The 19,647-nt window shown below is 43.7% G+C and overlaps 2 protein-coding genes across 6 annotated transcripts in view; one reads left to right on the forward strand and one right to left on the reverse strand.

Moving 5' to 3' along the window:
- The window catches only part of ift140 (intraflagellar transport 140 homolog (Chlamydomonas)), a 232,275-nt gene that overhangs the window by 98,115 nt on the left and 114,513 nt on the right, over positions 1-19,647 (reverse strand). The window lies entirely within an intron of this gene.
- tmem204 (transmembrane protein 204) overlaps positions 1-19,647 on the forward strand; it is a 146,153-nt gene that overhangs the window by 23,680 nt on the left and 102,826 nt on the right. The window lies entirely within an intron of this gene.

Below are 19,647 nucleotides of genomic sequence, written 5' to 3' on the forward strand. Positions count from 1 at the left end.
ATGTTCCTAAACTGAGGAATTCAATACCTAAATCTATAAGGGATGCAGATTCAGTTGACACTTTAAACACCAGCTCAAAACCTATTTATTTAACCTTGCTTTTAACTAACATCTTTCTGTCTTTTATTTTCATGTTTATTTTTATATTTTTCCATGTTATTTTCATGTTTGTACTTTTATCCCATTGTAACATACTTTGAACTACATTGTCTGTGAAAACTGCTCTATAAATAAACTTATTATTATGAGTTAATTAAATCTCGCAGAGGTCAACAATCATCGAGTCATGTGTTTGAAGCAACACACAAAGCACTGGAGGAACTCAGTGGGTCAGGCAGTATCGACAGAGGGTAATGGATGGTCGACATTCCAGGTCAAGATTTATCCCAGTTCCCCGCTACTTTCCCATAGCCTTGCAGATACTTGCTTTGTAATTATGTAGTGAGTTCACACCAAACCATCAGCCAGATTCACTTCAGCACACTGATGGAAATGTCACTTCCACATTGTAAATGAGAAACAGAGCCTCGGTACCTGCCCAAAGCCAACAAAGGCCTGACTAAGTACACTCAGTGGCCACTTTATTAAGTACAGGAGGTGTGGCCATCTGCTGCTGTAACCCTTCCACTTCAAGGTTCAACATGCTGTGTGTTAAGCAGGCTCTTCTGCACACCACTGTCGTTATCTGAGTCACTGTCACCCTCCTATCAGCTTGAACCAGTCTGGCTATTCTCCTCTGATCTCTCTGTCAACACGAAGAACTGGTGCTCACTGGATGTTTCTGTTTTTTGCACCATACTCTGCAAATTCTAGTGACTGTTGTGCGTAAAAATCCCAGGAGATCAGCAAGTTCTGAGATACTCAAACCACCTCACCTGTCACCAATTATCATTTCATGGTTGAAGTTCACATTTTTCCCCATGCTGATGTTTAGTCTGAACAACAACTGAACCTCTTTGACCATGTCTGTATGGATTAAGTTGCTGCCAGATGATTGGATATTTGCATAAGCAAGCAGGTGTACAGGTGTGCCTAATAAAGCGGCTGCTGAATTTACGTTGGTGTCAGATTGGGTCTGATGTTTATTCTGTTTGAAACATAAAGCTGGGGTTAGGCTGGACCGCTTAGGCTAGCTCAGTACTATATCCCAATCAGCATGAAATATTCGGCTTTATGTGTCCTTTCCTCTTGCTCAACGGCCACAAACTGTATGCAGTTGGTTAACACACACAACATGCTGGAGGAACTCAGCAAATCAGGCAGCATCTATGGAGGAGAATAAACAGTTGATGCTTTGGGCCAAGACCATAGATGATGCCTGACTTGCTGAGTTCCTCCAGCAATTTGTGTGTGTGTGTGTGTGTGTGTGTGTGTGTGTGTGCGTGTGTGTGTGTGTCACTCAAGATTTCTAGCTTCTGAAGAATTTCTTGTGTTCATGATATGTAGTTTGTAGATGACACCAAGATTGCTGTTAGAGTGGTCAGTGGAGAGGGATATCTACAGTTACAATAACATCCAAATCAATGGGGGCGGGGGGGGGGGGACACCAAAAAAATGTCAGATGGGTTTTAACTTGGGTAAGTTTGAGGTGCAAGTTGAACAAGCACAGAGCTTTCAAAGTAAATGGGAGGGCCCTGGACAGCGCTGCAAAACAGAGAACTAGGGGTATAGGTACTATGCTCTCTTCTCGCTGGAGAGTGCTGCAAAACAGAGAGAACTAGAGGGATAGGTACTATGGTTTCTTCTCATGCTGCCATCAGGAGGGAGGTACAGGAATCTGAGGTCCCACATCAGCAGGTTCAGCGACAGTAACTACCCTTCAACTATCAGGTTTCTGAACCAGCATGAATAATGACACTCACCTCAAATCTGAAATGGTTTCCCAACCTACAGACTCACTTTCACAGACTCTGCAACTCATCTTCTCAATATTATTTATCTTTTTTATTTACACAATTTATCTTCTTATGCACATTGGCTGTCAATCTTTGTTTATGTACAGTTTATCTTAAATTCTCTTTTATTTTCCTGTGAATGCCTGCAAGACACTGTCATGCTTTCTTTGTAATTGCATTAACACGCTGGGGCACAGATGTTGACACCCAGGAACTTGAAACAACTCACCCTTTCCACCACTGACCCCTTGATGAAGATCGGTGTGTGGTCCCTCAAGTTCCCCTTCCTGAAGTCCACAATCAATTCCTTGGCTGTACTGTTGCAACGTCACTCGTGTACAGAGTGCACAAGACTACAGGATGGATAGTTATTACACCACTGGAGAACCATAAGACACAGGAGCAGAAATAGGCCATTCGGTCCATTGAGCTACCACAGCACCCTGGAACTGGGAACATGGGCAAGTTCCTAAAGGTACAACTGCAGAGAGTGGTATCAACAGCCCAGTGCAGATTATCTGTGCATGTGAACTTCCCTCCATTGAGGATATTTATAGCAGCAGGAACATAAAGAAGGCCTAGAAGATCACTGGGGACACCGTTCACCCCAACCAAAAACCCTGTCAGCTGCCTCCAGCCGGCAAATGGTACCACAGCACGTAGGCCAGGACCAACAGGCTACAGGACAGCTTCTTTCTACAAGCCATTAGACCTATAAATTCACATGTCTGCACATTGTGTTACTCCCTCACAGTGTGGGATGGATGTAAGATTTAAATAAATTCAGTTCAATTCAATTAATACCCGAGGCAGTGACTAGATCAGAATTAAGGTAAAACGTAAACGGAACAGTGGCTCACTGATGCAAACTCTTGAGAAAGTAGCTGTGACAACCTGGAGTTGCACACTGCAGCTAGAAATTAGCACCCATAAAAATACAAATCAGGTCTAACTTGGTTTGCATCATTTTCTGGTGAATTTGCACCCATCAGAAATTGGCTGGGATGCTTAAACATGCTTTTCATCATTTTTTCCCTACTAAAATCTATTTATAAAATTCTTAAACACAAGAGAATCTGCAGATCAGGAAATCCAGAGCGACACACACAAAATGCTGGAGGAACTCAGCAGGTCAGGCAGCATCAATGGAGGGTAATAAACAGTTGATGCTTCAGGCCAAGACTCTTCATCAGGACTGGAAAGTAAGGGGGCAGAAGCCAGAATAAGAATATGGGGTGGAGTGGGGGTAGGAAAGAGTACAAGCTGGCGGGCGATAGGTCAGTCCAGATGAGGAGGAAGGTGTGTGGATGGAGGAGGGGGAAAATTAAGTCAGCAAATCATGTACAAATACTAATGTTTTTACAATATACACTGAAGCTACAGGATACAACCTACAATCATTGTTGAATAGTCACTGGGGCATTTCCTGCCACTTAGTTAGAATCAGGTTTATTATCAATTACATATGTCATGAAATTTATTGTTTTGTTGCAGTTAGATTTATTTACAGAATTGGGAGACTTGAATGGGAAGCATCAGCAATGAGTGCAGCCTGGTCAGACTTCCTGCACACAGGGTGTATTCGTACTAACAGGGTGTATTCGTACTAACAGGGTGCACACACACGGCGTATTCATACTAACAGGGTGTATTCGTACTAACAGGGTGTATTCGTACTAACAGCATTAATAGCCTTGTAGGGTGAGGCCAAGTACTCTGGGCTGGTGGCAAAATCTATCTACCTGCAAAAAGACTATTCCTGCAGTTTTCACAGACAGTTATTTATTTAGAGATACTGCACAGAATAGGTCCTTCTGGCCCTTTGAACTGTGCTGCCCAGGAACCCACGATTTAACCCTGGACTAATCATGGGACTACACACAGTGACCAATTAACCTACTAACCGGTACGTCTTTGAACTGTGGGAGGAAACCAGAGCACCCGGAGATAACCCATGCAGTCAGAAGAGGATATACTGACTTCCTTACAGATGAACTCCCAATTCTGACACCCCGACTGCAATAGCGTCGGGCTAACCACTACGCTACCATGGTACCGCGGTTAGTGTGATGCTATTACAGCTCGAGCGTCTGGGACCTCTCTGATGGACAGATGAGGAAATTCCTTCAGTCATTTTCTTTCGCCTAGAACTTGTCATTTTGACTTACAACTTCCTTACCAGAATATCACTTGATGCTGTTGCAGCAACATACAATGAGTTCTCACCACAACACCAGAGGGGTCATTGAGCCACTGTATAGGAACAGGCAGGCTTTTTCCACTGAGGTTGGCTGAGACTAGAACTGGAGGTCACGGGTTAAGGGTGAATGGCTATTTTTTAAAAGGGTAGCATGAGGGGGAACTTCATTCAGAGGGTAGTGTGAATATGGAAGTGGTAGATACAGGTTCGATTTCAACATTTAAGAGGAGTTTGGATAGGTACATGGATAGGAGGGGTATGGAGGGCTATAGTCCTGGTGCAAGTTGATAGGATTCGACGAAAGAACAGGTCAGCATGGACTAGATAGGCTGAATGGTCTGTTTCTATGCTATGATTCTATTTGATGAGTTAGATTCAGATTTATTTAAAACATGTAAATCGAAACATACAGTGAAATGTGCTGTTTGCATTAATAATGAACACAACCTAATGATGTGCTGGGAGTAGCCGCAAGTGTCGTCACAAATTGCAGCACTAACTTGTTCGGCAGACAACACAGAAAAGAACAAACTGCAAAATAACTGCAAAACAAACCCCTTGCAACCATGTCACCCACCCATCCTCACAGACAGCTCTCTAACCGCAGAACAGGCCTCTGGGCCTTCAATCAGACAACAGGCCTCTGACTTCTCCAATCGAATTTTAGTCTCGTGGAGCCAGGGCTCAGGGATCTGCTGGCACGGATGGCTGCAAGTACAGACAACCATTGATTGCACATCAATACAAGGATTAGGAGCAGCCACTGGACATCTGCCCTTCAGGCCCGCTGGGTTATTCATCAAGATTGTGGCCCACTTTCCACTATCGCCCCACTTTCCTGCACTATCCCCACAGAGGGGGTTTGTCAGAAGCAGAGTGAGGGTTTTAATAGTTTGAGAGGCATAGTTAGGGTAGAAAGTGAGAATGTTTTCTCTAGGGTAGAAATGTCAAACACGAGAGGACATGCTTATAAGAATTTAAAAGTGACAAGAGGGGCAAGATTTTTTTTAAAAACACAGAGGGTGGGCGGGTGGAATGGGTTACCAGGGTAGAGGTCTGGAGGAGATTAAGAGGTTTCTCAGTCAATATGAAGAGAATGGAAGATATGGATGACACCAGAAGGACATCTAGTAAAAATCGGCATCAAGATCGTCACATCATCGTGGGCTGAATGGCCTGTCCAGTGCTGTACTCTTCTACATTCTAGTGACATTTCCTCATTTCTCACCCTTTTGAGATAGTGTACTTTTCCATTTTTGGCACCAAAGTGACCTTACGTTGTCCCCAAATGATTTTCTATCTGCCTTGCCCACTCACTCAGCTGGCCCATATCCCTTGAGGTCTCTTCACACCCTCATCCTCCCCAGTACTCACAGTCACACTTGGTTTTGTTCCCCAGGATAGGCTTCCTCCAGGCCTTCTTTGGGAATTACAATCCTTCACTGTAACACAGCTCAGCCAACAGAAACCTCACCTTCTCCTTTGCGTTAGAATCAATCACTCAGTGCTGAAGTGTCTTGTTAGAACTGTTTTACAGAGGTTTGCAGCTTAACCAGACACATCTTACAAGACCATGAAATTTATTCCTTGTCCTTTGAGTGTGCAGGGGTTTGCAAACCTACAGGACACAGCTAGAACCACTTCCTATCAGGCTCTTCCTACAGTGGACCTGGCTGGTCTCCCAGCACCCTTGGCCTATGAGACCAGCCTCCTGACATGTACTTTTTTGATGAAGAATGTAAAGACCCTCTGAGAAAAACTGGGGGATTTTTCTCATTGTTCACCGCAGTCTCCATCTACTTCATGAAGTTACCGAGTGTGCTGCTAGTACTTGGACATCACGGGGAGGGCAGCTTTATGAGGTGAACACCCACCTCAAATGATTTGTTGCTGGAATCAAGTGTGTTCAACTGAACATAATCCCACTGGGAACTGTGGGGTCTAGAAGGTACACCAGTACAGCACAGGAACACACACACACACACACACACAAACCCTTCGTGACCACATAGGCTTCCTCTGGGAGATCTGGTTTCATTTCCAAAGATGTACGGGTTAGGGTTAGTAAGTTGTGGGCATGCTATGTTGGTGACAGAAGCATGGCGACATTTGCAGGCTGCCCCCAGCACATCTTCAAACAGTGCTGGTTATTGATGCAAACAATGAATTTCATTGTATGTTTTGAAGTTTTGATATGTGAGTGTGAGGCCTCCGTCGGTCAGAGTTGACCATGGATATTGAGTCCTAGCTGTCCAGATATGCAAGCCTGGGCAGTATGATACGGAGAGCAAGCTGTTGCCCGTGTAGTAAGCTCCTCCTCTCCATGCATCTGATGAACCCAAAGGAACAGCAGAGACCGATACAGTTTGGTACCAGCAACGGCACAGGAATTGCCAGTCAGCATTGAACTCAATGTAGGACTGCCTTAGGGACACCACCTCTGGATTTTTCCCTCGGGGTTTACTCTTGAAGCCTTCCCCATGAGTGGGTATTGCTGCAAGTCAACGGCGGTTTGAGATCAGAGCTTTCCTTCTAGATCAGCTGACGAGCCCTATTTGCCCAAAGCGACTGGTTTTAAAGCACCAGTAACCTGCCTTTGCCCCTCCTCCTGTCAGTAGAAACGGCTCCGCCAGGTTTAGTAGCTAAGCCATACGTGAAGGCCAGGACTTACAAGGATGCTACCAGGACTCGAGGGCCTGAATGAAAGTTTGGGTAAACTAGGACTTTATTCCTTAGGCTGATGGGTAATCTTACTGAAGTATATAAAACGATGACATATACAGATAGAGGAGCATACATTGTCTTTTTCCTGGGGAAGGGGAACTAAGAACAAGAGGTGAGTGGTAATAGATTTAAAAGGTACCTGAGGGGCAACTTCAATGCAGAGGGTGGTGTACATATGGAATGAGCAGCCAGAGGAAGTGGGTGAGGCAGGAACATTAACAGCATTTAAAAGACACTTGGATAGGTACATAGTTAGAGGGATATGGGCCGAATGAGGGAAAAAGCTGGTGACCATTTAGACATAGGAGCAGAATTAGGCCATTTAGCCCATCAATTCTGCTTTAGCATCCCATCATGGCTGATTTATTATACCTCTCAATCCCATTCTCCTGCCTTCTCTTCGTAACTTTGATGCCCTGACTAATCAAGAACCTATCAACCTCCACTTCAAATATACTCAATTGACTTAGCTTCCACAGCCATCCATGGCAATGAATTCCACGTATTCACCATCCTCTGGCTATCCCCAATCAAGAAAGCCTAAAAGCTCTCTGCTTTTTTCTCAACAAAGACCCAACCAGTTCCCCTCCACCCCCATCCTCCTTTGTCTGGCAGAACTAGTCCTCACCCTCAAAAATTTCTCCTTCATCTTCACACTTTCTCCAAACTCAAGAGGTAGACATGGGCACCCACATGGACTGCAGCTATGCTTGCCTTTTTGTTGGCTATGTGGAACAGTCCATGTTCCAAGTCTTCCCTGGTAATGTTCCTCAACTCTTTGTGCACTGCATTAATGACCTCATTGGTGCTATCCTCTTTGCCATGATAAGGCCACTCTCAGGGTGGAGGAGCAACACTGTATATTCTGTCAGGTTAGCCTCCAACCTGATGGCACAAACATTGAATTCTTCTTCTAGTAATTTTTAAGTTTTTCCTTTTTTTTTAATCTTTCAGCCTCCCGTTCTCTCTTGTTCTATTTCCCACTGTGGCCTCTTATCCATCCTCTTCACTTGCTTATCACCTCCACCTGGTGCCCCTCCTCCCTCTCCTATGGTCCGCTCTGGTCTCCCATCAGGTTCCTTCTTTCCAGCTCTTTACTTTTCCCACCACCTGGCTTCACCCATCACCTTCTAGCTTGTCCTCCTTTCCCTCCCCACCCAACTATCCCTTTCCTTTCCAATTCTGATGAAGGGTCTCAGCCTGAAACGTCGACTGTTTATTCATTTCCATAGCTGCTGCCTGACCTGCTGAGTTCTTCCAGAATTTTGTGTGTGTTGGATGTTAGGTTAAAGTTGTATAAGGCATTGACGAGGACTAATTTGGAGTGTTGCGTGCAGTTTTGGTCACTTCCCTGCAGGAGAGATATCAGTAAGATTGAAAGAAGTGCAGAGAAAATGTACAGGGACATTGCCAGGACTTGAGGACCTGAGTTATAGGAAAAAGTCGAATAGGTTCGGACTTCAATCCCTGGACCGTAGGAGAATGAGGGGAGATTCGATAGAGGTATACAAAATTATGAGGGGTATAGATAGGATAAAAGCAAGCAGGCTTTTTCCACTGAAGTTGTGTGAGACTAGAACTGGAGGTCATGGGTTAAGAGTGAAAGGTGAAATATCTAAAGGGAACATGAGGAGGAATTTCTTCACTCAGAGGGTGTTGAGAGTGTGGAATAAGCCCCCAGCCGAAGTGGTGGATGTGGATTTGATTTCAATATTTAGAGAAGTTTGGGTATGGGGGGGGTATGGTCTTGGTGCAGGTCGATGGAACTAGGTGGTCTAATACTTCGGCACAGACGAGATGGTTTGAAGAGCCTGTTTCTGTGCTGTAGTGCTCTACGACTCTAAGGGTATAAAGTCCAACGATTGATTCAAAACAGTCACACCATTAGATTTAGTAGAGACACATCCCAGAGTGAAGTTCCTACGAAGCTCTATGGATTTACAAAACTCAATGAAAAGGAAGTTTATTCACTGTTCCTATTTCCACTGACAATCGGAGAGCTGGAAACCTGTGCCATTCTGTGAGGCTGCTAATTTTAGCCTCACCAGTTTGCACTTGCTGCCCAGTGTCTGCTCAGAATGTGATGAGCGACTGGAGGGCGCCAGGATATCCTGATCCAAGGGCAGGAAATGCCTGTTGTTACCTGTTACGTAAGCTGAGCCTTGAAACCCTGCAAAAAGCCTTGTCTGAGGCTTAGTCTGCTGGCAAATAAACCACAACAGTGCAAATCACTCAGCAGCTCAGAGAGTTATCTGCAAAAATAATGTCACAGAAAGTTATATTAAACAGCCACTTCCGAAGTGAAGGGGAAAAACGTGGTCAGAATATTAAATGAACCTAAAGATGTGAAGTTTTCAGAATGGACTATTGTCAAACTGCCTGCTCATTTGTCACAAGAGATTCAAAAGCAGAATTCACTGTAAGCAGGCTGTGGTAGTCAACACTTTAGCAAATGGTGTTATTCCAAACACTTTTGTTTTGCTGATGATCAGTAAAAAGCGATAAATATAGGCGCCACGGTAACGGAGTGGTTAGCCCGCCGCTATTACAGCTCGGTGGTCCGTAGAATGGAGTTCAATTCTGATACTGTTTGTAGGGAATTTGTACACTTTGGAAGGACAAACTCCAAGGCAGAGTACAAAGTAAATGGCAGGATACTTGGTAGTGTGGAGGAGCAGAGGGAACTGGGGGTACATGCCCACAGATCCCTGAAAGTTGCCTCACAGGTAGATAGGGTAGTTGGGAAAGCTTATGGGGTGTTAGCTTTCATAAGTCGAGGGATAGAGTTTAAGAGTCGCGATGTAATGATGCAGCTCTATAAAACTCTGGTTAGGCCACACTTGGAGTACTGTGTCCAGTTCTGGTCACCTCACTATAGGAAGGATGTGGAAGCATTGGAAAGGGTACAGAGGAGATTTACCAGGATGCTGCCTGGTTTAGAGAGTATGGATTATGATCAGAGATTAAGGGAGCTAGGGCTTTACTCTTTGGAGAGAAGGAGGATAAGAGGAGACATGATTGAGGTGTACAAGATAATAAGAGGAATAGATAGAGTGGATAGCCAGCGCCTCTTCCCCAGGGTACCACTGCTCAATACAAGAGGACATGGCTTTAAGGTAAGGGGTGGGAAGTTCAAGGGGGATATTAGAGGAAGGTTTTTTACTCAGAGAGTGGTTGGTGCGTGGAATGCACTGCCTGAGTCAGTGATGGAGGCAGATACACTAGTGAAGTTTAAGAGACTACTAGACAGGTATATGGAGGAATCTAAGGTGGGGGGTTATACGGGAAGCAGGGTTTGAGGGTCAGCACAACATTGTGGGACGAAGGGCCTGTACTGTGCTGTACTATTCTATGTTCTATATTCTCCCCATGAACTGTATGGGTTTCCTTCGGATGCTCTGGTTTCCTCCCACAGTCAAAGATGTACGATTTAGAAAGTTATTTGATCATTGTAAATTGTCCCGTGATTAGGGTAATGTTAGGGTGCTGGGAGGGTTGTGTGGCTCGGTGGGCCAGAAGGGTTTGTTTTACACAGTAGCTCTAAATAAATTAAAAATAAAAATATTTGAAAATAATGAAGAATGGAAATGAGAAAGGGCCTTCATGAAGGGTCTTAGCCCAAAACATGGACTGTCCATTCCCCTCCATAGATGATGCCCGACCTGTTGAGTGTTTCCAGTGTTCTCATTATTTATTACAAAAATATATTTTGGAGGATATAGAATCATTGTTCTTGTGGGTGACAATTAGAGTGCTGTTCTCTGCTGCTAAAGGCTGTGAATTTGCTCTTATATTTTTTGTAGGAACATAAGTAATTGTATTTAAAACTATGGTTGTTTATTAAAGTCAGAACTTTAATTCCAAAGAAAGACCACGGAGCGACCGTTCTCTTCTACCTTGCGAGCTCTCCAGATAATGTAACTATATCTGGAAACGATCTGGCAAATTTTTACAACTGACCATAATTATAAGGTGATTGGGGAAAAGTATAGAGGGGATGTCATAAGGTGAGGTGCTGTTTTTATCACTGAGAGTGGTGGGTGTATGGAACAGGCAGATACATTAGCAATGTTTAAAAGACTCATAGGCACCTGGATGATAGAAAAAATGGAGGGCTATTTGGGAGGGAAACCGGAGCACCTGGGGGAAACCCACACAATCATGGGGAAAACATACAAACTCCTTACAGACAGCGGTGGAATTGAACCTGGGTCACTGACGCTACACTAACCAGTAACCTACCCTGTCAGCCTCACTTGATGTTGCCTGACTGAGTTTCTGAATTGATGCTGCTGAGTTCCTTCAGCACTTTGTGAGAAATGCTAGAAATGTTGGGCTTGAATTATTGTTTGATTTTGCTCCACATGTAACACAGAAAGGACTCACAGCTAATGGACTGAACAGCATGAGCCAAGAAACATGATGTCAAAAAAAACTGCAATGGATTTGTTGATCGGAGCTATTTTAACTCAATTTCTAAAGGGTAACCATAATACACAGGAGCAGAATTAGGCCAAACAGCCCATCGTGTCTGCTCTATCATTCCATCATGGCTGATTTATTAACCCTCTCAAAATCATTCTCCTGCCTTCTCCCTGTAACCTTTGATGCCATATTAATCAAGAACTCATCAACTTCCGCTTTAAATATACTCAATGACTTGGCCTCCACAGCCATCTGTGGCCACAGATTTATCACCCTCTGGCTAAAGAAACTCTTCCTCATCTCTGTTCTAAAGGGGATCCTTGCTTTCTGAGGCTGTGCTCTCTAGTCCTAGATTCCCCAACTATAGGAAACGTCCTCTCCAAACCCACTCCATCTAGACCTTCAAATGTTTGATAGGTTTCAGTGAGATCACCACCCCCACTCTTCTAAACTCCAATGAGTACAGGCTCAAAGCCATCAGACTCTCATCAAGCATTAACCCTTTCGTTCCCGTGATCATTCTTGTGAACTTCCTCTGGACCCTCTCCAATGCCAGCACATCTTTTCTTAGGTAAGGGGCCCAAAACTGCTCACAATATTGTACTCCAAAATGCTGATCAATGACTTATAAAGCCTCAGCATTACATCCTTGCTTTTATATTCCAGTCCTCTCTAAGTGAATGCTAACAGCCAATGGAAATCATTTCCTTTGGAGAGGCAGCATTGGAACACGAATGTCCATCCAAATGCACACGATAACAGTTTCCCAGAACATCAAACCGGGTTCTTCACAACCGGAAACTTGATCTTGGTCTCGAATTGCAAGTTAAACTGTCCCTGCCTCCAATTCATTATCAGCTTCCTCCCCGGGCAGGAAAGTCTATGCAGAGCTGCCTCTGAAAGGATGGGAAATGAGATTAAGTGATCATCACACACTCACTTTTTTAGATTTTAAACTAAAATAAACCTCAGCAGTCAGTGTCACCCCTCACATCCCACTTAAATTAATTAAGTTCGATTAGTATTAATATTTTCCTTTCAGCTTGAGGTTTAGAGAAAATGTATATAATTTGCAGTCAATAAGGCCGTTAAGACATAGGAGCAGAATTAGGCCCCACAGCCCAACAAGTCTGCTCCACCATTCTAGTCCACTTAAATAAGAGAAAGGGCTGGCTTGACCAGACATGATATATCAAAAACTAGATTCCTTACTTAACCAACATGCGTCAGAATTGTTCCTTCATAGTATCGGCCTCAGTCCATCTCCAGATACAAGCAAGTGTCTGCTTCTGGACACCTCAATAATATTAGGGGCTATAAATATAAAATAAATGCAACAGCAATTCAGGAGATTTTATTTTCATGCAAAGTGGTCAGAATGAGACTTGTTTCAAAACTATTGTTTCCTAGATCTCGGTAAACAAACTCCTACTGCTTGGTCTAAATACACCACTTTGCAACTGGGTGTAGGACTTCGTAACAAATGGAGTTCAGGTAGTCAGGACACACAACTTTTCCTCCTACCCCATCATCATCAACACAGGTATTCGCTAGGGCTGTGTGCCGAGTCCTTTGCCGTACACTCCGCTCACACAAGTGCACAGCCAAACACCTGAGTAATCCTATTGTCACGTTTGCCAAAGACATGACAGTGGTGGGACTCATCAGCAACAACCATGAGATGGTTTACAGAGAGAAGGTGGGAGAGCTCAAGGCCAGGAGCCAGGCAAATAACCTCTTACTCAATGTCAACAAGACAAAGGAGATGGTTACAACCAACACACATTAAAGTTGCTGGTGAACGCAACAGGCCAGGCAGCATCTCTAGGAAGAGGTACAGTTGACGTTTCAGGCCGAGACCCTTCGTCAGGACTAATTGAAGGAAGAGTTAGTAAGAGATTTGAAAGTGGGAGGGGGAGGGGGAGATCCAAAATGATAGGAGAAGACAGGAGGGGGAGGGATGGAGCCAAGAGCTGGACAGGTGATTGGCAAAAGGGATATGAGAGGATCATGAGACAGGAGGCCCAGGGAGAAGGAAAAGCAGGAGGGGGGGGGAAACCCCAGAGGATGGGCAAGGGGTATAGTGAGAGGGACAGAGGGAGAAAAAGGAGAGAGAGAAAAAGAATGTGTGTATATAAATAAATAACAGATGGGGTACGAGGGGAAGGTGGGGCATTAACAGAAGTTAGAGAAGTCAATGTTCATGCCATCAGGTTGGAGGCTACCCAGACGGAATATAAGGTGCTGTTCCTCCAACCTGAGTGTGGCTTCATCTTTACAGTAGGGGAGTCCGTGGATAGACATATCAGAATGGGAATGGGATGTGGAATTAAAATGTGTGGCCACTGGGAGATTTCTCTGGCGGACAGAGCGTAGGTGTTCAGCAAAACGATCTCCCAGTCTGCGTCGGGTCTCGCCAATATATAGAGGGCCACAGCAGGAGCACCGGACGCAGTATGTCACCCCAGCCAACTCACAGGTGAAGTGTCGCCTCACCTGGAAGGATTGTCTGGGGCCCTGAATGGTGGTAAGGGAGAAAGTGTAAGGGCACGTGTAGCACTTGTTCCGCTTACAAGGATAAGTGCCAGGAGGGAGATCAGTGGGGGAGGGATGCGGGGGACGAATGGACAAGGAACAAGGGATGTTTATCAACTTCAGGAGAAATTGCAACTATCATGCCCCTCTTTACACTGGTGAAATAGCAGTGGAAACTATGAGCAGTTTAAAACACCTGGGAGCGCACATCTCAACACATCCGCTCGCAGTCCTTTTCCCAAGCTGCAAGGCTGATCAACACCTCCACTCACTAACCCACCCCTTCACACCCCCGACCACCACTATTTTATCACTTCCTGTCAGTCACCTTATGTAGAGACACTCACGTAACTAGTGTCACATTATGGACATACAATCAATGTATATCAGATATTTATGTATTTATAATTATTGCTTCTTATTATTGTGTTGGTTATCTTATTGTGTTTTTTTGTGCTGCATTGGATCCAGGGTAACAATTATTTCATTCTCCTTTACGCTCATGTACTGGAAATGACGTTAAACAAGGTTGAATCTTGAAGAAGGAAACCAAATAACATATTTTGTTCTTCCTTCTGTTCTTTAGTAGACTTGTCATATAAACCAGGGTGAAAAGTTCCATATAACCATATCACAATTACAGCACGGAAACAGGCCATCTCGGCCCTTCTAGTCCGTGCCGAACTCTTACTATCACCTAGTCCCACCGACCTGCACTCAGCCCATAACCCTCCACTTCTTTCCTGTCCATATAGCTATCCAATTTAACTTTAAATGACAACATCGAACCCGCTTCAACCACTTTTGCTGGAAGCTCGTTCCACACAGCCACCACTCTCTGAGTAAAGAAGTTCCCCCTCATGTTACCCCTAAACTTTTGCCCTTTAACTCTCAACTCATGTCCTCTTGTTTGAATCTCCCCCACTCTCAATGGAAAAAGCCGATCCACGTCAACTCTATCTGCCTCCCCCTCATAATTTTAAATACCTCTATCAAGTCCCCCCTCAACCTTCTAAGCTCCAAAGAATAAAGACCCAACTTGTTCAACCTTTCTCTGTAACTTAGGAAATGAAACCTAGGTAACATTCTAGTAAATCTTCTCTGTACTCTCTCAATTTTGTTGACATCTTTCCAATAATTTGGTGACCAGAAGTGTACACAATACTCCAAATTTGGCCTCACCAATGCCTTGTACAATTTCAACATTACATCCCAACTCCTTTACTCAATGCTCTGATTTATAAAGGCCAGCATACCAAAAGCTTTCTTCACCACTCTATCCACATGAGATTCCACCTTCAGGAAACTATGCACCATTATTCTTAGATCCCTCTGTTCTACTGCATTCTTAAATGCCCTATCATTTACCATGTATGTCCTATTTTGATTAGTCCTACCAAAATGTAGCACCTCACATTTATCAGCATTAAGCTCCATCTGCCATCTTTCAGCCCACTCTAACTGGCCTAAATCCCTCTGCAAGTTTTGAAAACCTACTTCATTATCCACAACGCCACCTATCTTAGTATCATCTGCATACTTACTAATCCAATTTACCACCCCATCATCCAGATCATTAATATACAGTATATGACAAACAACATTGGACCCAGTACAGATCCCTGAGGCACACCACTAGTCACCGGCCTCCAATCGGACAAACAGTTATCCACCACTACTCTCTGGCATCTCCCATCCAGCCACTGCTGAATTCATTTTACTACTTCAATATTAATACCTAATGATTGACCTTCCTAACTAACCTTCCATGTGGAACCTTGTCAAAGGCCTTACCAAAGTCCACATAGACAACATCCACCGTTTTACGCTTGTCAACTTTCCTAGTAACCTCTTCAAAAACTTCAGTAAGATTTGTCACACATGACTTTCCACGCACAGTTCCTGGGGAGTATAAACATCATCATCACCAACAATGGGCTAATGACATTATTCTGTGCTGGAGATTTTCATTTCCATATCTTTTTAATATTATTATCAAAAATTAACAAGAGTACATCAAAGTAGGCAACACTTACAATGTCTCAAGAAAAAAAACATTGCTTTAAAGATTGAAAAAATTTTGGTGACAAAAAAAAAAGAAAAAAAACCCTACTAAGCAAGAAAAAGTGAGGAAAAAAAAACCCCATTAGGTGTTCAACCCCAGAGCCATGCGTCATACAAAAAGCTTCTAAAGATAAACATCAAACCGCCTATGCTGGAGATTTTAATACTATTCCTCTGAATCACCACTGAACTGACCACCAAAACAGAGTTGAGTTCTGAACTGGATGTGATCTATCCATCTCAACACAATTGTTTTTTCATTTCGACAACAGCCATGAGTAGCTCTTTTCTCTGGCATTTTGTCTCATTTTCAGATTAGAGATACGCAGCAGAGAAGTAGGCCCTTCGGCTTGTCTGATGCATGCCAGCTGCACTATCTTCCTGAGCTAAAACCCTTCCTATCCGTGAATCGCTCCAAATGTCTTTTAAATGTAATTGTACCTGCCTGAGCTACTTCCTCTTCCTCTGGAAGTTCGACCCATATAACCACCATCTTTGGGGTGAAGAAGTTGTCCTTTAAATCTTTCTTCCCTCACCTTAAACCTACACCCTCCAGTTTTAGACTCCCCTACACTGGGAAAAACATATGTCAATCCACTTTATCTGTGTCCTCCCCATGATTTGATAAACCTCAAAAAGGTCACCCCTCAGACTCTATCACTCCAGGGAAAACAATCCCAGCCTGTCCAGTCTCTCCTTAAACAACTCAAACCCTCCAGCCCCATCAACATCTGTGCATCCTCTCTAACCTATTCAAAGGTACGTGCTGACTGACCAGAGAGGGACAAGGATTTGAAATTATGTGCCATTTGTGTTTCTCACTGCTAGTTTCCATAAGACACAGGAGCTGAATTAGGCCATTCGGCAATCGAGTCTGCTCCACCATTTCATCAAGGCTGATTTATTATCCCTCTCAACCCCATTCTCCTGCCTTTCCCCATAACCTTTGGTACCTTGATTAATCAAGAACGTATCAACTTCTGCTTTAAATATATCCAATGACTTAACCTCCACAGCCGTCTATTGCAATGAATTCCACAGATTCACTATCCTCTGGTGAATGAAATTTCTTCTCCTCTCTATTCTAAAGGGACATCTACATGTGTGAATTTACAGTTATAAATAAAGTCTAGAGGAAATGGGACAGTTTCATTAGATCACAGAAGTCAAGGTCTAACTAAGACTTTCAGAATTATGAAAGACTTCAAAAGTGGTAAATGCAAAGTGTCTCTCCAGTGACTGAGATACTGGCATGTCAAAAATTATAACCAGAGTGAGGGCAAGGGACTGAGTTCCTGCTACACTCTCCCTCCATCCCACGGAGTTTTACAGCAAACCTTTAAAGAGAGATGTAATAAGATATGAAAAGGATATAAAATTATCTTCACTCTGTCCACAAAAATTGGAATTTCCTGGTGACTAACCATTTTAATTCCTATCCCCATTCCCGTTCCAACAAGGATGTCTCTAATCGATTGCATGACATTCTGAAGTGGGAGGGTGATCAGCCAGATGTCGTGGTGCACATCGGTACCAATGACATAGCAAGGAAGAGTGAGGAGGTCCTGGAGAGTGAGTATAGAGAGCTTGGTAGGAAGTTGAAAAGCAGGACCTCGAGGGTGGTAATCTCAGGATTGCTACCTGTGCTACGTACCAGTGAGGGTACACTTGAACTACAGGGGGACCAATATCCTTTCAGGGAGGTTTGTTAATGCTATTGGGGGGGCTTTAAACTAGATTTGCAGGGGGATGGGAACCACAGTACCAGAGCTGACAGTGTGGCTGGGGTGAAAATAAATGATGTTAAAAGTTCAAGCAAATCCACTAATAGAAAGGTTGTGAGTGGTGGTAAAAATCTTCTGAGGTGTATATATTTCAATGCTAGGAGTATTGCGGGGAAGGCGGGTGAGTTGAGGGCATGGATTGACACGTGGAATTATGACGTTGTAGCAATTAGTGAAACTTGGCTACAGGAGGGGCAGGACTGGCAGCTTAATATTCCAGGGTTCTAATGTTTCAGATGTGATCGAGACAGAGGAATGAAAGGTGGGGGAGTAGCATTGCTTGTTAGGGAAAATATTACAGCAGTGCTCAGGCAGGACAGATTAGAGGGCTTGTCTACTGAGTCCTTGTGGGTGGAGCTGAGAAACAGGAAAGGTATGGCCACATTAGTGAGATTGTATTACAGACCACCCAATAGTCAAAGAGAATTGGAAGTGCAAATCTGCAGAGAGATAGCAGGCAAATGCAGGAAACATAAAGTTGTGGTGGTAGGAGATTTTAATTTTCCATATATTGATTGGGTCTCCCATACTGTTAGGGGTCTAGATGGTTTAGAGTTTGTAAAATGTGTTCAGAAAAGTTTTCTATATCAATATATAGAGGGACCAACTAGAGGGGATGCAATATTGGATCTCCTGTTAGGAAACGAGTTAGGACAAGTGACAGAAGTCTGTGTAGGGGAGCACTTTGGTTCCAGTGATCGTAGCACCATTAGTTTCAACTTGATCATGGACAAGGATAGATCTGGTCCTAGGGTTGAGGTTCTTAACTGGAAGAAGGCCAAATTTGAAGAAATGAGAAAGGATCGAAAAAGCGTGGATTTGGACAGGTTGTTCTCTGGCATGGATGTGATCGGTAGGTGGGAAGCCTTCAAAGCAGAAATTTTGAGAGTGCAGAATTTATATGTTCCTGTCAGGATTAAAGGCAAGGTGAATAGGAATAAGGAACCTTGGTTCTCAAGGGATATTTCAACTCTGATAAAGAAGAAGAGGGAGTTGTATGACGTGTATAGGAAGCAGGGAGTAAATAAGGTGCTTGAGGAGGATAAGAAGTGCAAGAAAATACTTAAGAAAGAAATCAGGAGGGCTAAAAGAAGACATGAGGTTGCCTTGGCAGTCAAAGTGAAGGATAATTCAAAGAGCTTTTACAGGTATATTAAGAGCAAAAGGATTGTAAGGGATAAAATTGGTCCTCTTGAAGATCAGAGTGGTCAGCTATGTGCGGAACCAAAGGAAATGGGGGAGATCTTAAATAGGTTTTTTGCGTCTGTGTTTACTAAGGAAACTGGCATGAAGTCTGTGGAATTAAGGGAAACAAGTAGTGAGATCATGGAAACTGTACAGATCGAAAAGGAGGAGGTCCTTGCTGTCTTGAGGAAAATTAAAGTGGATAAATCCCCAGGACCTGACAGGGTGTTCCCTCGGACCTTGAAGGAGACTAGTATTGAAATTGCAGGGGCCCTGGCAGAAATATTTAAAATGTCGCTGTCTACAGGTGAGGTGCCGGAGGATTGGAGAGTGGCTCATGTTGTTCCGTTGTTTAAAAAAGGATCGAAAAGTAATCAGGGAAATTATAGGCCAGTAAGTTTAACGTCGGTAGTAGCTAAATTATTGGAGGGAGTACTAAGAGACAGAATATACAAGCATTTGGATAGACTGGGACTTATTAGGGAGAGTCAACATGGCTTTGTGCGTGGTAGGTCATGTTTGACCAATCTATTGGAGTTTTTCGAGGAGGTTACCAGGAAAGTGGATGAAGGGAAGGCAGTGGATATTGTCTACATGGACTTCAGTAAGGTCTTTGACAAGGTCCCGCATGGGAGGTTAGTTAGGAAAATTCAGTCGCTAGGTATACATGGAGAGGTGGTAAATTGGATTAGACATTGGCTCGATGGAAGAAGCCAGAGAGTGGTGGTAGAGAATTGCTTCTCTGAGTGGAGGCCTGTGACTAGTGGTGTGCCACAGGGATCAGTGCTGGGTCCATTGTTATTTGTCATCTATATCAATGATCTGGATGATAATG

Source organism: Mobula birostris, chromosome 9 (assembly GCF_030028105.1).
Source record: "Mobula birostris isolate sMobBir1 chromosome 9, sMobBir1.hap1, whole genome shotgun sequence".
NCBI lineage: Eukaryota > Metazoa > Chordata > Chondrichthyes > Myliobatiformes > Myliobatidae > Mobula > Mobula birostris.